At 45.9% G+C, this 20,237-nt stretch overlaps 2 protein-coding genes across 3 annotated transcripts in view; one reads left to right on the forward strand and one right to left on the reverse strand.

The window, feature by feature from the left end:
- RAB33B (RAB33B, member RAS oncogene family) overlaps positions 1-1,365 on the forward strand; it is a 51,043-nt gene extending 49,678 nt beyond the window's left edge. Inside the window, exon 3 of the mRNA XM_086962173.1 lies at positions 4-1,365. The gene's annotated coding sequence lies outside the window, so the exon portion shown is untranslated. The remainder of the gene's footprint in view (positions 1-3) is intronic.
- Positions 1-20,237, reverse strand: part of LOC147728393 (ureidoglycolate lyase-like) — a 481,711-nt gene that overhangs the window by 288,177 nt on the left and 173,297 nt on the right. The window lies entirely within an intron of this gene.

Genomic DNA, 20,237 nt, shown 5'->3' on the forward strand with positions numbered 1-20,237 from the left:
GAGACGTATGCTGCCAATGGTCATTTTGAAGAGAATGTCTGTTTGTATGGAGTTAAAACCTTCCAAAGCATTTTGAGGGTGTGAGATTCTGGGCAGTGCAGTTAGTTTGTGCCTCATCTGCTATTCTTAATGTCCTTTCTCATAATAAAAAACTGCACAAAAGTCATCCTTTCTATTTATCTCCCAGAGCAATTGTTTATTTTTGTAATTCTCTGTATTTCTCTTTATCTTGGATATGTAGAGAAATAAAGGGGGCATCCAGCACTGAAAACCAATAAAATCTTTAACAATAGTTACTTGTGCCTCTTTAACGAAGAGGCAAGTGCAGAATTTGTTTTCTGTTTTTTTTTTGTGATAACAAGCAGATCTCCGTGATAGGCCTTCCTCTCATGGGTATTTTCTTAAAACCTTGTTTTCCGAAGTAGGTAGATCTCTTGAGATTGCACCTTAGTTAATTTATCCTATATCTGGGGATAGTTGATCCTCTTCTGACTTTGCGATGGGTGTTCTCCAGCTTCCCTTGGGGCTGCAAACTGCTAGCTAATGTAACTGCCAATGGTTGTAGAAGGAACACTAACACTGTTATCAAAGTCCTTTTTGTGTTTTGTAGAGAATCCTTTACAAATATCTCTTCTTGGTTCAATGTGATCAGTGTGTAAACAGTACAAGAAACTTTATTTGGTTTTTCTACACTAAGAATGAACTTTTTTTATGGTAAAAGGGAACTGTGGAATATATTGTATACATTTGAGCTACTTGTATCGGCCTTCAGAGCTCTAATATATGACTGCATCTTTCATACTCACTAGTTTTAATCCGGAGGTGTCAACGGACAACAGATTGCTACTTTCATAAAATATTTTAAACCTAAATGCTAGTTTAAGGTATGCCAGTCCAGTACAGCACAATGTAGATTAAAAATGTATTTAACATTAATTAATGCGATTTTAATTTTGGTGTCTTCAAACCATATATTAAGTAATTTATCAGCACGTTGTAACACTGTTTAAAGTCATGTAATTAACTTACTGGTTAAAATATGTTTTAACAAATATAATGCATGTTGATAAATTGCATAATGCCCTCACTCTGAGCTATTTCGCACAAAAACATTTGGAAATAATTGTCCTGTTGAAGTCTTGCACATTTTTTAAACCATTAAAAAGATAATTTTGTTACAGTATGTTGAATAAATCTATCACATGTATGTTTATATAAATGTCACTTGTCCATTTATGTTTTAGAAAGGAAGCTTAAAATCTTGGATTATGACTTAACTAGGGAATGTTTTCAGATTTGCGCAAGACGCACCTTTGTGAAATACATGGTAATCATGCAATAAATTATATTTTCTTGATTGTGTAGTGTTTTGTGTGGCCTTTGAATTATTTTTGACATCACTTTATTCCACGAATCAACCATTAACCGCATCGCTGCTGCGGTGATTTTTGCGCTGTGCGGCATTTTTAATAAACCGCGTTACATGACGAGCTGAGCTCGTCATCAGCAGCGAAGGGGTTAAACCCATTGCTTCAAATTAATGTACAACCTACTTAAATTTTCCATTCCCTACCCCAGAAAGTGAATTAAAAAGTTTGTACTTTTAACCTCTTATGCAAATTAAGTGAGGGCACCAGTTTTCTCACATCTTTTCAAGCCGTCTCGGATAGGAAATGAATCTTTTGGCGTCGACACCGTTCCAAATGTATCCACTATGAAGATTGTTCAGAATGATGATTGCTGTCTGCAGGTACAAGTGAGAACCCAGAAGTGCAACGATTAATCACCTCCACAGTGCCAGCTGCACTAATGTTACGGTGGATACTGCCAAGGATGATTCATGGCCAGCATGAGAGTTCTCCAGTATGATACAGCATACCTGTGATAACTGTCACAGGCCAGGTGACATTGAAGTGGTAGTAGGTTTCAGCAGAGGTGCTCCATATAAAGCATAATTAAAGCTTGTAGTGCTATTAGAAAAGTAAGGGAATTAATTAAATCAAACTTTATAAGATGTACGTTCCCTTCAAGATACATGGCAGTCTTTTTGTGCGGCAAACTTGTATTCATTATGTTTCTTTTTTTGTTCTCTGGAGGCTGAGAACCCTTTGTGAAAGAGCAGATTCAATTTCCAAATAAATTCTTAATCTTTTTAGTGGGACAAGAGATGGGAGACGCATGGAAGGGCACACGGACGGAGGGGGGGCGAAACGGACAGCGGGAGGGGGGGCAAAAACGGGCACACGGACAGCGGGAGGGGGGGGGGCGGGAACAGGATAAAAAAAAGTAATGCAAAATGCCGCTTACCTGCTAGCAAATCAAGGAAAGTAAAATCGCGCAGCCGACCCCTGCAAAGCACAGGTTGGAAATGACAAAAACATGCCGAGACAAAAAAAAAAAACAACCGGCGCATGACGTCGTAAAAGGGGCGGGATGAGAAAAAAATCTACGGAACTCCCACAAATCTGGTCAGAGAATAATGGACAGATCTCTTTTCCAATGGCTAGCCTCCATTTATGGAGCTAGCCAATGGAAGAGACAGGCGGGACAAAGTCCCGTACTGCCGAACAAAAGATTTTGCCTGCGCGAACACTGCTGCATAGTGGACGCCAGGCGAAACCTAAAAACGCCCTGACAGAGCTGCTGAAAGTTGTGGACAAACTGGGCGAAAGGGTCAAAATACTCAAAAGCACTCGGGATGAACAAACTTTAGACCTCGAGTAATCTAGAAATGGACTGGCTCTACTGAACCGCAATATTAGTGTTCTGCAAAAAAACAAAACGGGAAAATGAAGGGAACAGATGAGTTTTGTAACCTACACATGCATGGGGGGGCCCAAGGTGACAGAAGTGAGATGTGACATTTTATAAAATACCTTCGTGTTTAAGAGGCAGGATTTCTTAAATGACGCATCAGAGAAATGGTACAGAATATTGCACAGCAGTTTAACATAACGTTTTTGAAGTTGCTATTGTTTGTGCTTTATTTTGAAAGCAAACAAACTCCAGTCTTGCTTTCATGCTACTTCATATATTTGTGTATGGGGGATGCTTTTAGGAGCATTATAAATCTCCATAACTTGTAAAATTTAGTAAGCATGTGTTCACATCTTTATATTAGAACCACTATCCGTAATGTAGGCTAACAGCTCACTGCATTTCCTTAGAATGCTCAGACCAATAGTAAAGTCTTTGCATTATTGAATCCTGTATACAGTTGTTAACAACTTATACATAGGTACTTCTTGCCTCAGTTCACAAAATCCTCTTGCCCACAGCCAGATTATTTTTACTTTAAACTGGCAACCAAAAGGTTCGTGCTTTTCAAATTAACCGAGCAACCAGACATCTTAGTCTGCCTCTACTCTTTTGAAGATAGAGACTTCTGCATGTAACAAGAAAAGCACATCAAATCTACAACAGAATCTAGCTACAAATCTATCAAGATCTCTAAAGAATCGTCCTGCAAAAAAGGAGAGCCTTCAAGATAGTAATATGCTCCCTCAGGAGCAAAGGGACTACATATAAATGAGGCCACCCATTCCTATCCTTTATTTTGAATGGAAACCTGACCTGAGCAATAAAATCCATTAAGGAGGCATGTGCAATTCTGAGCCCAATGCTGCCGAAGTACTGGCGCTTCAGCCAAGGAGCCATGAGTGGCGGAAGGTCCCATTAGAGTGCTCCCTGTGAGCCTACAAAGAAGAGCGAGAAAATGGAGGAGCGTAGGGCAGCAATAGAACCCCTTTCAGAGGTCCACCAATCAGCAGCTTCCCCCAAGTTAGATTTCGCCTCATCTGACAACAGTAAATGCCCTCCTCCATAATTGTATGGGGCGAAAGGGGTCAGGGCGGGGGAAAGCACACCAAACAATTTTAGCATTTTTGAGTATTTGGTTTACTCCAGGAGGTAGGCAATACTTTCTCTAATACCCAACAGTAGTATGCCCCATATTTCATACTACTATGAGGATAACTTGATGTGAGGCACACAATATACCATTAGCCTAAACTTTTTAACTACTCGCTACTGGGCTGTGACACATTGTTGATAGTTGGTTTCTGAGGCTTGGTAAAGCCTTTTAAGGCTGTACGTTTTTGTGGTTCAAAATGGGGAGGGAGTAGTTGCACCCACACAAATGACCGCCATAGAATATCTGGCAATTGCAGTTACACGTTGGTAGGAATGGGATTTTTGGTAGGCTGGGGCATGTGCCAAAGCCAGGCAGAAACAACCACTCTAGCCAGGATAAGGGAGTTACACTCATAAAATAACCCTGCTCACCCCCCTTGGTAGCTTTGCACGAGCAGCCAGGCTTATCTTAGTGGCAGTGTGTAAAGTATTTGCACATAACCAACAGTAATATAGCGTAAGCACTACTAAAGGACACCACACCAGCTTAGAAAAAAATCCAATATTTTTATATACTTAGGGCAAGACCAAAATCAATAAAAATCCACAATACAGTACTTAAAAATCTTCGGTTATCAAAATATGCTTGAAAAACAGTTCCTTGATGCCGATAGCTCCGCCCGGGGCTATCACGGCGTCGTGAGCAAACCAATCCAAACCGTTCTGGCTGACCGCGGGGTTGCATGGCAGCTACGGTGTCGGGAAGACCCCCAAACAGTACTTTTTAGAAATGCAGGGTGTTGGCAACCTCTGGTTGAGCTTCTGAAAGCACAGCGTCCGTTCCGGAGGTCGGTGCAGGAGTCGTCGGGAGGCCCTCGAAGTCATACGTGTTGCAGATCGAACTCCTCTCTGTTGAAGTCAGGGGCGCCGGGTGCTGCGGTGCGAAGTGCAGCAGTGTGGCGTGCGGTGCCCTCGGCTCCCGGTGTGAGCAGCAGCTATGTGGCAGCGTCAGATAGCGTCGTCGGTGAGACCAGGGCCGCGGTGCAAAGTGAATGTGGTGCTCGTCACGGTGCTGTCAGGTCGCGTGCAAGCAGCGGCGTCGTTGCTTTATCGCTGACGTTGGCTGACGAACTGGAGTCCATGGCACTGGAATCGGTCGGCCAAGGGTACAGTGGGATGAGAGCGGTGCATTGTGTAACTTTACGAGCGGTGCCCTCAAACTACTGTGCAAGCAGCGGCGTCGATTCCGGCATGGAGCGTCGTAGTCAGGAAGCCCGGCGTTGTGGTGTGCGGGGCTCACAGGTTGCGGTGCGAGCAGTTGCTCAGTGGTGGCGTCTGTGAGACCAGGGTTGTGTTGCGGCGGTGCCCTCTGCAGTGCTTTCGGGCAGCGTTGTAGACGTCATTGGGCGGCTTTTCTTCTGTGGCAGCACAAATCACACAGTTCTCAGTGCTGAGGGCAGAAGAGCTTGACGTCTTTGCTGTTCCTGAGATTTATTGAACAGGGGGCACGCCCTACCTCAAGCCCTTGGAGAAACCCACAAAGTAGATTGCAGAAAGTTCAGTTTAGTCCTTTCACTGCCCAAGAAAGAATCAGACACTCCAGGCCAACACAACGAAGCACACAGCAAAGTGGTAGTTTCTCCTCACAGCTTTTCCGGCTCTTCTTCTTGGCAGTCTTCTTGGTCAAAAGAGTTCTGAAGTTCAGGGGTCTGGGCCCCAATATTTATACCCCAAAATCCTTTGATCTCTTAGGCAGGGAGAGTCTGTGCCCAGCCAGAAAGAACGTGGGTGGCACAATCAGTGCTGCAGGCCCACTAGCAGCATTTGTTTCACAGGCCCTCGCACACTTAGTGCACTTTACTAGGGACTAACAAGTAAATCAAATATCCAATCATGGAAACACTAATCCATAACACAATTTACCACAGGAGCACTTGCACTTTACCACGATCAGCAGTGAGAAAAGTGCGCAGAAACACTACGCCAGCAAAAAGCGAGTCAAAACTGGGAGGTCAGAAAGCAAAAACTCAGGGGAAACACCCCAAAAGATGGCAAGTCTAACACATGTCAACAGCATCTCTACCACTCTAGGTGGTACTGATGCTGATCTTGATTAAATAAAATCATTACAACGTGTGTATGCATAAATATAATGTTAAAAACAAACTATAAAATATTGACGCTGGGGAACTAGCAAGCAAACTCTCTTTGAGAATGGTTCCCATTAAAACTCAATCAGCGAAGAAATGGAGGGATAACAATCCAAAATAAAGTGCTGGTGCATATTGGATGAGCAGCATCAGAAATCATTATCATTCCACATTTTGGATTTGCTGAAGGATTAAAGAGCTTCAAATTGGACTCAGTAGTATACTGGTGCAGTGTAATTGTTTCAAGTAGATTTCTTCCTAGCACTTCAAATCAATGTTGAATTCTTCACAGGTTTACAGTTTTGACAACCAAAGAAGCCAATCTGCTGAAGTTCAACTAGACCCATTTATGATCCAAACCCTTCCTTCATCAATACGTTTCTTCCTCTGAGAGAAAAAAAACTGCAGGAGTTTGTATTCTGATACAAGGCAGCTGTGCCTTTAAGGCATTAGATGTGCCGCTGGATAGCTGTGGAAGGAACATATGCTGGGATCCCCCTTATAATTGCTGTGATATGTTCCCCTAATTCTAAGGCATGTGCAATGCTTCCTTCAGACACTAGACACACTAACAGAGGAGTGGGAGGTGACATAAATATGGTCATGAGTGGTGAAGTTGACGGATTCTACAATCGGTTTGTGGTGAACGACCATACCCTCTGTGCCAGGCAAAGCCAACCTTTAATAACTGGGGCTAGTTGATGGATGTAGGTACAGACACCCGCTGGGTAAGGAATATTCCTACTACTCGGCAGCTCATAAAAGCTATGCTAGGATTAACCATATCTTCGTGGACAAGTTACTCCTTTTGACTGTACAGGAAATGAACCAAGAGCTGATAAAGCTGTCTGACCTTGTTCCCCTATCTTGTGTTCTAGAGCTACCCGGTACGCAGAGTAAAGTGGAAAATTTCTCCCAGAGTCATAAGCTAATGTTACTAAAACTATAAAATACTATATTGCAGACAAGGACAACAGAGAAGTCTGAGGAAGTCAGTGCAAGTAATCTATGGGATGCTTGGAAGTCTGTAACGAGAGGTTCCTTCATTGCTGACGCTGTTTATTTGAAGGGAATGGGAGAAGCCCTCCTAAAGCAGTATGGACCGAGTTGAAGGAGGCTGAGAAGGCACACAAGCAGATCTAGTCTTAAGGAATTTGGAGGATGATACTTAACGTGAGGGGGCACGCCAAGGTACTTGAAACTGACAGGGCGAACTATCTGCTGATTAAACTGGATGATACATTTTATTCACTAGATACCAAACCTGGCAAACTACTGGCTAACCTCTGGGAAAGGCAGGTTAACAGATATATTGTAGAAATCGGGAATAAAGATGGTGTATTATGTACTACCAAAGTTGAGAAAGCCAGCTGCTTCCACGATATCTAGAGCATGCTATACAAGAGACCCTACCTTCATGACTTCTAGAGCAAGCTGTACAAGAGAGACCCCTGATTTCATGACTTCTAGAGCAAGCTATACAAGAGAGACCCCTGACTTCATGACTTCTATAGCTAGCTTTACAAGAGAGACCCCTACCTTCATGACTTCTAGAGCAAGCTATGCAAGAGAGACCCCTACCTTCATGACTTCTAGAGCAAGCTATACAAGAGAGACCCCTGACTTCATGACTTCTAGAGCTAGCTTTACAAGAGAGACCCCTGCCTTCATGACTTCTAGAGCAAGCTATACAAGAGAGACCACTGCAACATTGTTCATTGCAGGCTTTTCCTTGTGGGCACCAGTGATCCCAAAATCTCTGCTGCAGATAAAGCCCAGAGGTACCCATGTTGAAGGTAGAAATCCCAACAGGAGATAGATAGTCTGCACAACTCCAACGCCCCAGGCAGCTACAAAACCTTATTCAATTTAACATAATTCAATTCAATTATTTTCTTCATTCGGAAACAAAAGTATCCATAAAAGTACATGGTAAAAAAATTACAGTAAATATTTTAAAACATTTAAAAACAGGTATTTCTTATAAGAGTAAAAAAATCAGGTAATATATCATTAAACTATAAGACTTTCCTAGTTAATATTCATTGTAAGGCAAATTCGGACAGCAACTTTTAAGAACGTGCTCACATAAAAAATTCTCTCATCTCATTGAGTTAATGTAGCTTCCTATATGCTTATCTTAAATCTGTAATAGCAAGCTTCTTATCTAGGGGAAGTAAGATGTTCTTTGTAAGAAATAAAAACCACAGAAGAATAAAAAATGCAACACAGATTGACCTGAGCTCCCGTTACGCGGGCAAGTAGAGGCATCTATGTTTGATTGGAATCCTAAGGAAAAATATAACTAATATTTAACAGTGCCCGTCCTGTACGGACAGTAAACTTCATTCCCAGTGCCCCAGTGGTTTTGGTACAAACCTTGCAATTGATCCTTTTAGTCTGATGTTTATATAGGCCATCACATTCGGCTTGGAAGTCTGTTTCTAATCTTTCGTCCTGTAAAGATTTGAACATGACTGTCTGCAACAGTTTTTAGGTCTTGGCCTGGCGAAAGAAGTGCATGCACTGCTCTGCCATGTAGAGGCTTTTGGAATCGATACGATTCCAGCGTGCACGTGGGGAGACAATCGAGACAGAAGATGTGCACACGGGGATTGGATGCTTTACTGGCGGCCTGATACACTGGGGACTTATTTTTCAGCCGCCAGTAAAGGCAGTCCCTGCTTGCGCGTCGCCTATTTTCTGTCCCTCGCCGCTTCTGTCCCTCGCTCCTTAAATATTTCATGAAATGTCACCCTTTTAAACTGCCTCTATCCCAACTATTTAAAGAATCGCAAATTGACTCGTTGGACGACACAAGGAGGCCTGTGAGCCCCACGTTCTTGAGCCCGATGCCAGCGCGTTTTTGAAGCCTCAGCACTTTCTTTAATTGTCTGTTGGCGACCACCTCACACCATTAGCCCCCAGTCACCACAGTCCTTCCAAATAGAGCTTGATAAAGCTGTCACACGTGGGCTGCCCAACTGATGTAACGTGCAGAATTTTTTTCCCCATCACTCTGACAGCTCCCATTAGAAAACCACTGTCACCCATGGGAAATGACGTCAGCGTTAAACAAGGATTGCACTAAAGGATGCACTCCAGTGCATGAAGCTTGCCTAAAATGACCTACCCACCTACCTTAGAGAGAAGCTGCCGGGTAGGATTGACCAGACCGCATCAGTTGGACCGTCAACCCTATCGAATGCAGTATGGGACACACGGATGGACATACACATTTGTTAAATGTAACCAGATAAATGTATTCAGGGAATCCATGACTCGTCCAGTTTGTCCTTCGACAAAGTAAACACCCTAATCTGATTAGTGTCATTGAGGTGGACTCAGTACTGTGGTATCCAGACTCTTCGATAAAAGCTCTTCGATAAAAGCCCAGGACTGAAACATGGTGTCCCTAAAGACATATCAGACAATACCCTGACAATGCAGGCCACGCTAGGGATTCTTGACAATTTGTTTTATAGATTGTCATCATATTCTTTCTGTGCATCCAAAGTCAATATAACCATCTCACTACCCTACTGCCCTATCCACATTCTCATCAACTTTCTCTGTTATTCTATAGCCTCTTATCCACCTTCTTCCGGTATCAGTTCCTTTCTCCTCCACTTCCTCAGTGCTCCATTCTTTTTTTTTCTTCACCTAGAACTTGATCTTTCTTCTTCTCTACAATATTTTCTATATTGTCTTTTCTTTGCTTCATTTTCTGTCTCTTTATAGCATAGTTTGCTTTCTCCATTACTTCCTGTTTCATCCTTCGCATGTCTGTTCCTCTTTTACCTGACCATCTTCCTGCATCACTTCATGTTTCTCTTTCTCCTTGCATCACTTCCTGTCTCCACCTTCTCCTTGCTTCACATTGTCTCTTCTTCTTAGAGCATCACTCCGAATGTCTTTTATTTATTGCATTACTTTGATTCTCTTTTTCTTCTTTGCTTCACTTGTGTCTCATCTGTACATATACTCTGTAATGATGAGGCTTATACAAATGACAGAGGCTCTCTGGAGTAGAGGCAAACCGGTTTTATTATATATGTCTTTCACACAGAGCGCTGAGCGTGTTCACTCCACACAGCTCCGGCGCCCGACTTCTCGCTTGGGGACGCCCGATCGCTAAGATGGCCGCCGTTTCACGTCACGTCATCCCGTGACGTGAAACAACTAGAGCGGCGACTCTACATATCTCCCCCTTTTTGTCCAAACAAGTAACTTAGTCTGTGGGGGCTTCAAAGTCCATCTCCCATCTCATGGTCCCGAAACCTGGAGGGCTTCACTATCAATCGCCCAGCTCTGGTGCACCTTACCGGAGTGGATGTTCCTTCCGTTCCCCCTTGGGTCAGGGGCTCCCCCTCTTTGCCTATATGGACCAACGATCTTTCTCTGTCCACAGGTTCTCTTCCCTCTCGACTCGTCCGGGTTGCGCCTGGGGATTCTCCGCCTTCCTGTTCCACCCCTGGTTCCATGGTTTCCATTTCTCCTTCCGGAATGTCTGTATCTGTTCCCAAAGTGCACTGGGCCATCTCGTCGGGTTCCCGCGCCTCTGGAGCCCATTGTACGATTTTGTTACATCGAGCCATGCGATCCTGGGACCATACATTCCCGTCACTCAGCCTGGCTGCTCGGCCCAGAACCTCTTTGACTTGTAGAGGTCTGCTATATTTACTATCCCCTTTCTGTTGAAGTGTGGCCAATTTAACTCTTACCCATTCTTCTTCCTCCAACTGCGTGTCTTTTACATTCCTTCTCTTATTATAGTGTTCCGAATATATTCTCTGGGCCCTTTCCAGATTTGCTTGTACAACCGCTGGGGCCCACTTGCTGGTCACCGTCTTCTCTTTCCACGCCAGATTGTCCTTGATGAATAGGTCTCTGCCTCTTAGAATCTGGAAAGGACTGTACCCCGTCCCAGTGGGGGTGATGCGATACGCCCAGATCATGTGCAACAGTTCCTTTTCCCAGTCCTTCCCCATCATGATGGCTGCTTGGATGGAGCCCATTAAGACTCTATTGAATCGTTCAACTTGTCCATTCCCTGCAGGATGGTATATGGAAGTGTGTTTGGAACAGATTCCATTCCTCTCCATGTATTTTAACCATTTGTCAGAAGTAAATTGTGGTCCATTGTCGCTTAGTATGGATTTGGGGATGCCTTCCCTGAGGAAGATGGCTGTGAGAAATTTTAGTATAGTGTCCGTCTCCATTTCTTCGCTGACGTATATTTCTGGCCACTTGGAATATTTGTCCACCAGGACGCATAAATACTTAGGGGTTCCTTACTCGTCCAAGATGGGTCCCAATATATCGATGGAAAGTTCTTCCCATGGATTCCTCGTGTGTCGAACTTTCCTATGGACGGCCTCAATGGTGTCATGGTCTTATCTGCCTGCAGACATTGGTTACACTCTCTTAGGTGTCTCTCCGTTTGCATATCCATGCCTGGCCACCAATAACATTGTTTGGCTTTCAATTTGGTCTTTCCAATTCCTAAATGGCCTTCGTGTAGTATGGTTAGTAGTCTGGGGATGAGTCCTTCTGGGGGTACTACTTTGTCCCCTCGGTACATAAAGACTCCCTTGTCTCTGAGTGAGAGCTCTTCTCTTACTTCGAAATACTTCCTCATGTCTCCACTCAGGTGTTTCTTTTCTGGCCATCCTCCTGTGATGTACCCCTTCACCTCCTGGAGGTTCTTGTCTGCCTGGTCTGCATCCTTCCATTTTATGTTGCTTATCACCTTCTCCGGGTCTTCCATCAGTGCCACCATTTCATCCCCTTCTTCCTTCTCTTCTCCTGCTGACTCCATAGCTGCTGCCCTGCTTAGATAGTCAGCGACTTTATTTCTGCTACCCGGGATGTACATTACATCGTACCGGTACTCCAGTAGTTTGAGAGTCATTTTCGCTATTCTCGGGGTGGCATTCGCATGCCCACTGGATGTGAGGACTCGTACCAATGGCTTGTGGTCTGTTCTTAGTTGGAATCTTGTACCCCATAGGAACTGGCGAAACCTCCCCATGGCCCAAACCACTGCCAACATCTCCTTTTTGATAACACTCAACTTTTTTCAGTGTCTGTCAGGGTCCTGGACGCAAAACTAAGGGTCTCCATTGTTCCTCCACCCCTGTCTTGCATGAGGACTGCGCCAAGTCCTTTGTCGCTGGCGTCAGTTGTTACTACTGTTCTCCCTTGTGGGTCATATCCTTGGAGGGGTATGGCTTGTGTTACCTCTCTTGACGTCTTCAAATTCCCTCTGCGTTTCTTCTGTCCATTTAAACGTCGTTTTCTCTCTTGTCAACAACTGCATGTGGTGGGTTTTGGAAGCAAAATGCTGTATGAATTTGCTATAGTACTCTGCCATGCCTAGGAAGGTCCTGACTTCCTCCTTGCTAGCGGGTGGTGGTGCATCGCATATCGCTCTTACGTTCTCCTTCTTTGGCGTGATTCCTAGTTCACTGTTTTCGTGCCCCAGGTAGGTGACGGATGCCATGTCTAGGTGGCATTTCTCCCACTCAGCAGTCAGCCCCTTGTCTTCCAGCACCCTCAGTACTTTGGCCAACTTTGCATCGTGGTCCCGTTGGTTACCCCCCATGACCAAAATGTCATCTTGGAAGTACTGAACTCTTTCCATGCCCTTAAAGAGACGGTGCATCAGCTTTTAGAAGATTGCCGCTGCCAACCCGAAGGGCATCCTACAGAATTGGTAGCATCCGAAGGGGGTGATGAATGATGTCAGCCTCCTGCTCTCCGGGTGTAATGCTATCTGGTGGTACGCCGACGTCAGGTCTATGGTGGAGTACCACTTATTTCCTTTGGTCTTTGCCAGCATTTCCTCTATTTGGGGCAGCAGGAACTTCTCCACTACAATGTTCTTGTTAAGTTCGCGCAGGTCCACGCATAGCCGGACCTTGCCGTTAGGTTTCATCACCACCACCAGGGGGGCCAGCCACTCTGCGCATGTGATTGGTTCAATAATTCAGTTTCCTTCCAAGTCACGCAGCTCTTTCTGCACCGCATCCCTCACGGCTATTGGTACATTCCTTACTTTATGTGCCACTGGCTTGGCATCCGTTTTGAGGATGATCTTATGCGAGAACCTCTCCAGTCTCCTGACTCTTCCACCGAATACTTTGGGAAAGTCTTTTTTCCATTTCGCCATGTCTGGCCACGGTTCAGGTTCCGTCAATAGTACCTGCACTGCTCCGCCAGGGTCCAGCTTGATGCCCAAGTCTCCTTGGTCCATCCAACCCAATACTGATGGGCCTTTCTCCGTCACATATAGTTTGCACTCTGCACTGCGTCCTGTGAACTCAAATGTTAGTAGTCGATAGCCTGCAATGGGGATGCGATTACCCAGGTACGTGACCGGTCTGATGTCCGGAGGTTCCAGGTGTGGTCCTAGATGGGGCATGAACTTCTCTGCCCATACTGTTCTTTGTACCAACGTGTATGGTGAGCCTGAGTCCGCCACAATACTTATCATTACGCCCCCTATTAACATGTCCAGCACTGGTTTATTCGATCTCCTGGTGCCTACACTCAGTACCTGTTCCTCGATGCACAGCACTTCATCCTCCTCCACGTGGCATCTTCTTTCTCCCTCTTCCTGGTCCATGTCGACAAATTTCACTGTATTGCGGGCCATCTTCCTCCGGCAGACTTTTTCCTAATGTCCCATCACTCCGCAAAACATGCATTTGGCTCGGAATGCTGGACACCTTTTATCATTCGCTTCATGGGCCCAACTGCCACATCGGTAGCACGATGTCTTACTTCCTTTCATCTGCCTCCCTGGCGGTCCTGGTTTTCCTTGCCACTTGTTGGGTCCCTTGTAGATCGGACCTGTGTTACTGTTCCTGCCCCTAGGCTCTTCATCCTCTATTCTGTTGACCATGGGCTTTGCCGCCATTTCTCTTTTTGCCGCGTCTGCACATCGTCGTGCCAACTCTGCCTTTTTTACCATTGCGATCGCTTTGTTCTGCATGGTAGCACCACCTGACCATAGCTTGTCCTGTACCGATTTTATTGTCGTATGCATTACTATTTGGTCTCTGATGAAGTCATCATGTAGGCCACCAAACTGGCACGTGGATGCCAACTTTTTTAATGCCGCCACATATTCGTCGATAGACTCACCCTGTTCCTGCTTCCGCTGTTGGAAATTATAACGATCTATCGACACACACACACCCCGGTCGGTAGTGTTCATCAAGTTCTTCAAAGGCGTGCGCATACACATCGTCTTCCCCTGTTTGTCTCTGCTTGGGTACCTGGTTTTTGAATACTCGGATACCCTCTGGGCCCAAGTTGTGTAGCAAGATTCTCCTTTTCCTGATGCTGGTGAAAGTCTCTTCATTCTCGTCCTCCAGGACTTCTATGTAGTTCGTGATGTATTCCTTCCAGCCCTCCCACTTCATCAGGGGCTCACCTGATTTTGGTAGGAATGGGACCGGTGCCGAGGACGATTAGGCGCACATGGTTGCCCTCTTGTTTGGTTCGACGTTCTGGGTCCTGGGGCTGCCTGGTGCGCTGTTCTCCTCACCCTCACGTGTTTGGGTTTGATTATCTCCCACTTCACCACTCTCTGAGGCACCTGGATCCGCCAGCGCTACTGTTCGGCTGGGTGTTCCTGTGAGACTTGGCTCCTGTGCTGCCTTGTCGCCCCTTTAGCTCGTGGCAGGAGGTGGTAGTGGCCTTAGTACCTCAGATCGCGGTCTGATGGCTGTTCGCTGATGGCTGTTCGTGCAGGGTTCAACTGCTTCTGCCGCGCTCTGTGTGCTCCTCTTCCCCAGTGGTGCTGCTCACCGGTTGGCCACCAAACTCTATGAAAGTGCCGGGGGGGAGATGGTCAAGGTCTGTTTTTTTTTTTTTTTTTCTGCCACCTCCACTTTCCCTTTCTGTCTGCTCCACCTTGTGGGTCTTTGTAAATTCAAGCACTCCTCGTCGCCATTGTAATGATGAGGCTTATACAAATGACAGAGGCTCTGGAGTAGAGGCAAACAGGTTTTATTATATATATCTTTCACACAGAGCGCCGAGCGTGTTCACTCCACACAGCTCCAGCGCCCGACTCCTCGCGCGATCGCTAAGATGGCCGCCGTTTCACGTCACGTCATCACGTGACGTGAAACAACTAGAGCGGCGACTCTACATACTACTCCTTGTTTTGACATTACTCCCTACATTTTCTTCTTTTTGTCTCCTTACCTTGTCCTATTTTTTTTAGGTCTCGGCTGGCGATAGCAGCACGCATGCCCTGCTCTCGGCATCTGAGAGCTTCTTGAAATCAGTACGCTTGAGGAGCTGGACTTGAAGCCCCTCCCCCTCTTCCCATTGCCTTGCGTCATAGCTTAGGCTAAACACAGGCTTCTCATTGTAAAGGAGGCTTTTTAGTCCCTCCTTGTTGCCGCCTTGTCTCCTTTTGGCCCCGCCCACCGGGATTGGATCGTTTACTAGCGGCAGTACACTGGCTATTTTTTATTGCTTTTTAAAAGTACGCTCTCGCCGTCCGTCCGTGTCAGTACTACACCACTATCACATGCAGCTGGCAGAGATCAAGCTGCGTACCCATGACAGCGGCACCGGCAGCTAGCTACATCACTGACACAAATAAATCCGAATTGTGTTTTTATTTTTTCATTTTTTTCAAGGCGCATGGGTATGTTTGCTAAAGTAAGGCTACACTTGCTGTATTAATGATGTCCATCGAGTCGCTTTACTATCCTGCAAGCATGTCAACTACATCGAAGCAAAGAACTCCAAGCAGGGCAGAACTCGTCAGTGATGGTTGAGCATTTTTGAGAGATGCCACTCTTAGGCTGTCACAATCTCATATGTAAAGTGACACTGCTTAAGTAGCTTATGGCATGACTCTGAGATTTTTGAAATAACTGTTGAAGATTATAGGGGGTGACCCTGCCTGCTCCTCGCTCCTAGACTGAAACCTCTTGATGAATAGCTGCAGGGCATGGGGCTTTGTGCTGTACGGCTGCCGGTGATAGAGAATTCTTCCTTTTAGTGCAAATTATAGTGGACAGTTTTTTTTACTGTCTATACTCGGTTTGTCCTTAAGATTGATTCGTAATGTGATTATAAATTACACTGCGAAACGAACCTCCCCCCGAGGGCCCGCATTGTGCGATGCAGGAATTTGTGGATTTAGAGCTGTTTCCGCTTAATCTTCCTCACTGAAAACGTCATCACAGAAAACAGTAAGTACTATGTGTGTTTCTGTGTTCCTGTGTGTGAGTGTGAGAGAGAATGAGAGTGGCATGTCACTTTAAAATGCAAAAAGATTTACATGAGTGAAGAGACTTTTATAGCGCCTATCGTAAACTCAGCTATTCCTAGGTATTTGCAGATAAAAGTAATTATGCCTTTTTTAGTGTATACATAGCACCTAACAACTTTCAACCCGTTTCTAATCACCTTCAATATAGACAGATAAGGAAACTGAGGCATAAATTTGTTTCTCAACAGAAAAGTCAACATTGAAATTGTAATTTTCGGGTTACAGGGTCAGCTATTTAGCCAAAACACATATTTTTTTTAATTTTTGAAAACCTTTATTGTGCAAGCAGAAGCGTACAAATACGGGCCTACAACCAATCAGGCCGGCCACGACACATTATGGACGCACAAAATCAGTATTGAAATTCTCCAGCAGTTTCTTAGCAGTACATGAACAATCAAACCATTAAAAGGCTCGGTATAACCGCTAGGAGCAGGATAAGAGAAGGTTAATTTTATATTATAGTAGGAAGTATAGCAGGACCAGTTGCAACTGTTAACATCTGAATTCCTATGGCGGGCAGTTGGTAAAGCATCAGTACAAAGGAGCAGTGAGAATCGGAAATAAAAGCAACAATTGGCGAAGTCAACACACAGTCTCCCCGTTTCTAATCGGTTCCCACCGCTGCCCACCGTCCACCCGTCACCACCTGAATATGTGCTGGTACAAATCAAAGAAGTCAGAGCAGCAACGCAAAGATAGCCATCCACTATACTAACCCAAAGAAAGGGAAAAGGAAAAAAAGGGTAGAAAAAAGGAAGGAATATTAAAAACAATAAAGAATGAACGCAGCATCGCAGAACGCGCCCCATGGCGAGCAGAGCAAACTATACTAGAGACCCACAGTGGGGGTCGAGGCAAGTAAGACGTGTAAGTGTGCTATCAGTATCATTGAAGCGAAGAAGTCCTATCCTACACCGTCAGCTAACACCCCATGGAGTACGTGCGCGGACACAGCGTCCCGATAAAGGGATACAAAAGAGCCATAGAACTTAGGAAAAAACGAACAATATACAGACCCCATTCCACCCACACCACCCTACACCCCTGCAGAAGGCTACGGCCTACCCCCCGGCAGCGTGCCTGTCGCCCTAAGTAGAACCCGAAATACAGAAGAATCAGAAAGTAAGAAAAGAACACTACAGACAAAAAGAGGAAGGAAAGGGGGAAGAAAAACCCCCCAGTGGGAGAGGAGATATGCATTCGAACATCCAGCTCCCACCCCCTGCCTGAATACATTTAAGACCCACATCGAAACGAGATCGACACAAACTCAAACATCAGGAACATGAAGCGGAATCGGTCATACTGTTACAGTTGCGAGCAGTCCTCGTCTCCATACATTAATTAGCAGTCCGCCGAGGCAAGTCCGTCTCACCCCTGTCCACTCCTGATCATTACTTTAGCACACAATAAAGAGAAATACAGCAAGCAGTTAGGCATGAAGTGTGCATAGGATCGGAACAAGATAGGCCAAGGGTGCAAAACGGGGGATCCCAATCTCAAGCAGCAATGCAAACCATGGCGGCAACGGATCAAACAGATGAAGAGCAACGTCAGGAGCAGCAAACAGCGTGGGTGCAGTCCCGCCGACCAAAGGGGGGAGGTGTCCCCCACTGAGCAACCGTGGGACCCCACCAAAGCCGTTCGAGTCAAACAGCCGCCGGGTACCCCAGCCAGACTGACCTGGGCGGACCCCAGCGTGGGGCCCTCACCCACGTCCGCCACAAGCAAAACCTCCCGGAGACTCAAGGCAGCAGGTATCGCATGAATGGGGGGCGGCCCAACCGGCCCGGCGGCAGGACCGCTATCTTTCACAGCTGCGTCAAAGGCCATGGTCGCACGCCAGGAACACAGGGCAGCGAAGACATCGCCAATTGTGGGCTCATTCCCACAATCTTAAGCCATCGTGCAGTTCGACAGACCAGAGTCGCCTCCCCCAACAGATCCACCTTATCATGGGCGCCGCCCGCCGATGCCGGGCGGAGGGCTTCAAGATGGCCGGGCAGGACAACAAAGGGGGGACAAGCCTCCTATACGGTCTACCCCGTCCGAGGCAGGCCGCGCCCCGCAGCCGAGCCCCCGGGCCACCAGACCGGGCCCGGTCAGTCGCCACCGGTTCAATCGCTCAATGGCTTCTTCAGCCGACCCCTCCCCTTCACCGGGGGTCGGCATCAATACCCCGCTCCGGCCGACCGTCGCAGGCGAGTCCCCGGCATGCACGCCACGGAGGTTCCGGAGCAAACAAGGGCACAGCTCAAGATCCGCGGCACTCAGGAGCTCCCGGGACAAATGGTGAGTGCAAGCAGCCTTTCACCTTCCCATAGTTCGTCGAATGTGTCTCCTCGGGGCAGGATGAAGTACAGGATTTGTGGTTCAGGCGGGAAGGTTGACGGAGCCGAGCTACAGTGCGGCCATCACGGTCGCGAGCTTGGCTCCTCCCCCCCCCCAAAACACATATTTAATGTTATAATCTATATTTATTGTACCTGCAAATGTTCCAAAATAGGCAATCACATGGCTCAGTGGGGTGAGAATTCACTGCTTCATATTTCTATGTGAGTCGTAGATCACGAGTTATGATTAGGCATGGCTAGCTCAGGCATTCATCCTTTTGAGGTCAATAAGCGGAAAACTCCTAAATGTTTTACCTGTAATGGCCCTGCTCAATGTGTTAGTCGCCTGATATATTGTTGTAACTTGTAATACATGTAAGAGGCAGGTGTTCATGGATATTTTTAATTTATCTTTGCCGCTAAAGAAAACAAGCATTGAAAATGCAATAGGTCAAGCCTTTGATTAGGTTAAAGCGATTTGCTTTGCTAATGGTATTGTATAGCAGAGCAAATGGCTTTAACTTAATAAAAAGCGAGACCTATTGCATTTTTAATGCTTGTTTTCTGATGGTATGTGGACCTCCGGGATTCCCAAACAACTGACGGCAACCTGCCTTTTACAAACGTGATTCCACAGTGGCCAGCCAAGGAGTACTCCTACCTTTTTCACAAGCAAGACGGTCTTAAATAATATATCTAGTATGGCTAGCCTGCATATTTATCCATACTGCTACGCATGATACAAAGCCCTATTCTAAAAAAAGGTCAGTGTACAGCTGCTCCCGATATTAGTGAAAGTCTACAAAGAGATCATAGCTGGGAAAAGGGTGACCCCGCCCTTCTATAGCAGAATTCACAATCTCCCTTATCCTGAAGCTGGGGAAATCCTTAGGCAGCTGCACATTGCTGGTACTTTATAGCCTGGATCAGGAGGGAGCCCGACAAAATATGCTGCACAATAGATTAAATGTGAAGTGCCAGCTACCTCTATGAGGTCCATTAAACACCCCAAATTCAGAGGAATACCAAACTACATCTCTCCACACTTCACCCCCCTCCCTTCCCCCACGCTTGAATTGGAAAGTGCTCCTGAACACTAAGGGATATGTTTGTGTCTGGATAGATCAGTCCCTTTAAGCATCTGTAGGAAGAGTATGATATACTGGAGAGGGAATGTTTCCCTTACTAGAAGTTATGCAATAGCACATACGGGAAACAGTCACACAATACCTCACCCCCACTTTGAAAAATGTATTATCACCTACGATGAGGAGTGGCATGTACTGTCTATAATTTACATGCTCTTCAATAAGGAAAGACCAGGAGACAGATTCCTTGTTGACACGCCCGGGAGAGAGTGTTCAGTACAGCACTGGACTGCGCTCAATGGGAAGACATCTTGATCAAGAACACTACAATCACAAGCCACGTGGGAGGAGAGGAAAGTCTATTGAAAATATCTATATGACTGGTATTCTACTCCTGTTAAATTGGCTCCCATGGGGCAAACATGGAAGTTCTCTGCTGGAGAGGGGGAAACGGCCATTACAACGTGGTTAAAACCACAAATCAGTTACTACGAAGCTGTTACCA

The sequence above is a fragment of the Lissotriton vulgaris genome, chromosome 3_1, assembly GCF_964263255.1.
Source record: "Lissotriton vulgaris chromosome 3_1, aLisVul1.2, whole genome shotgun sequence".
In the NCBI taxonomy this organism is placed as follows: domain Eukaryota; kingdom Metazoa; phylum Chordata; class Amphibia; order Caudata; family Salamandridae; genus Lissotriton; species Lissotriton vulgaris.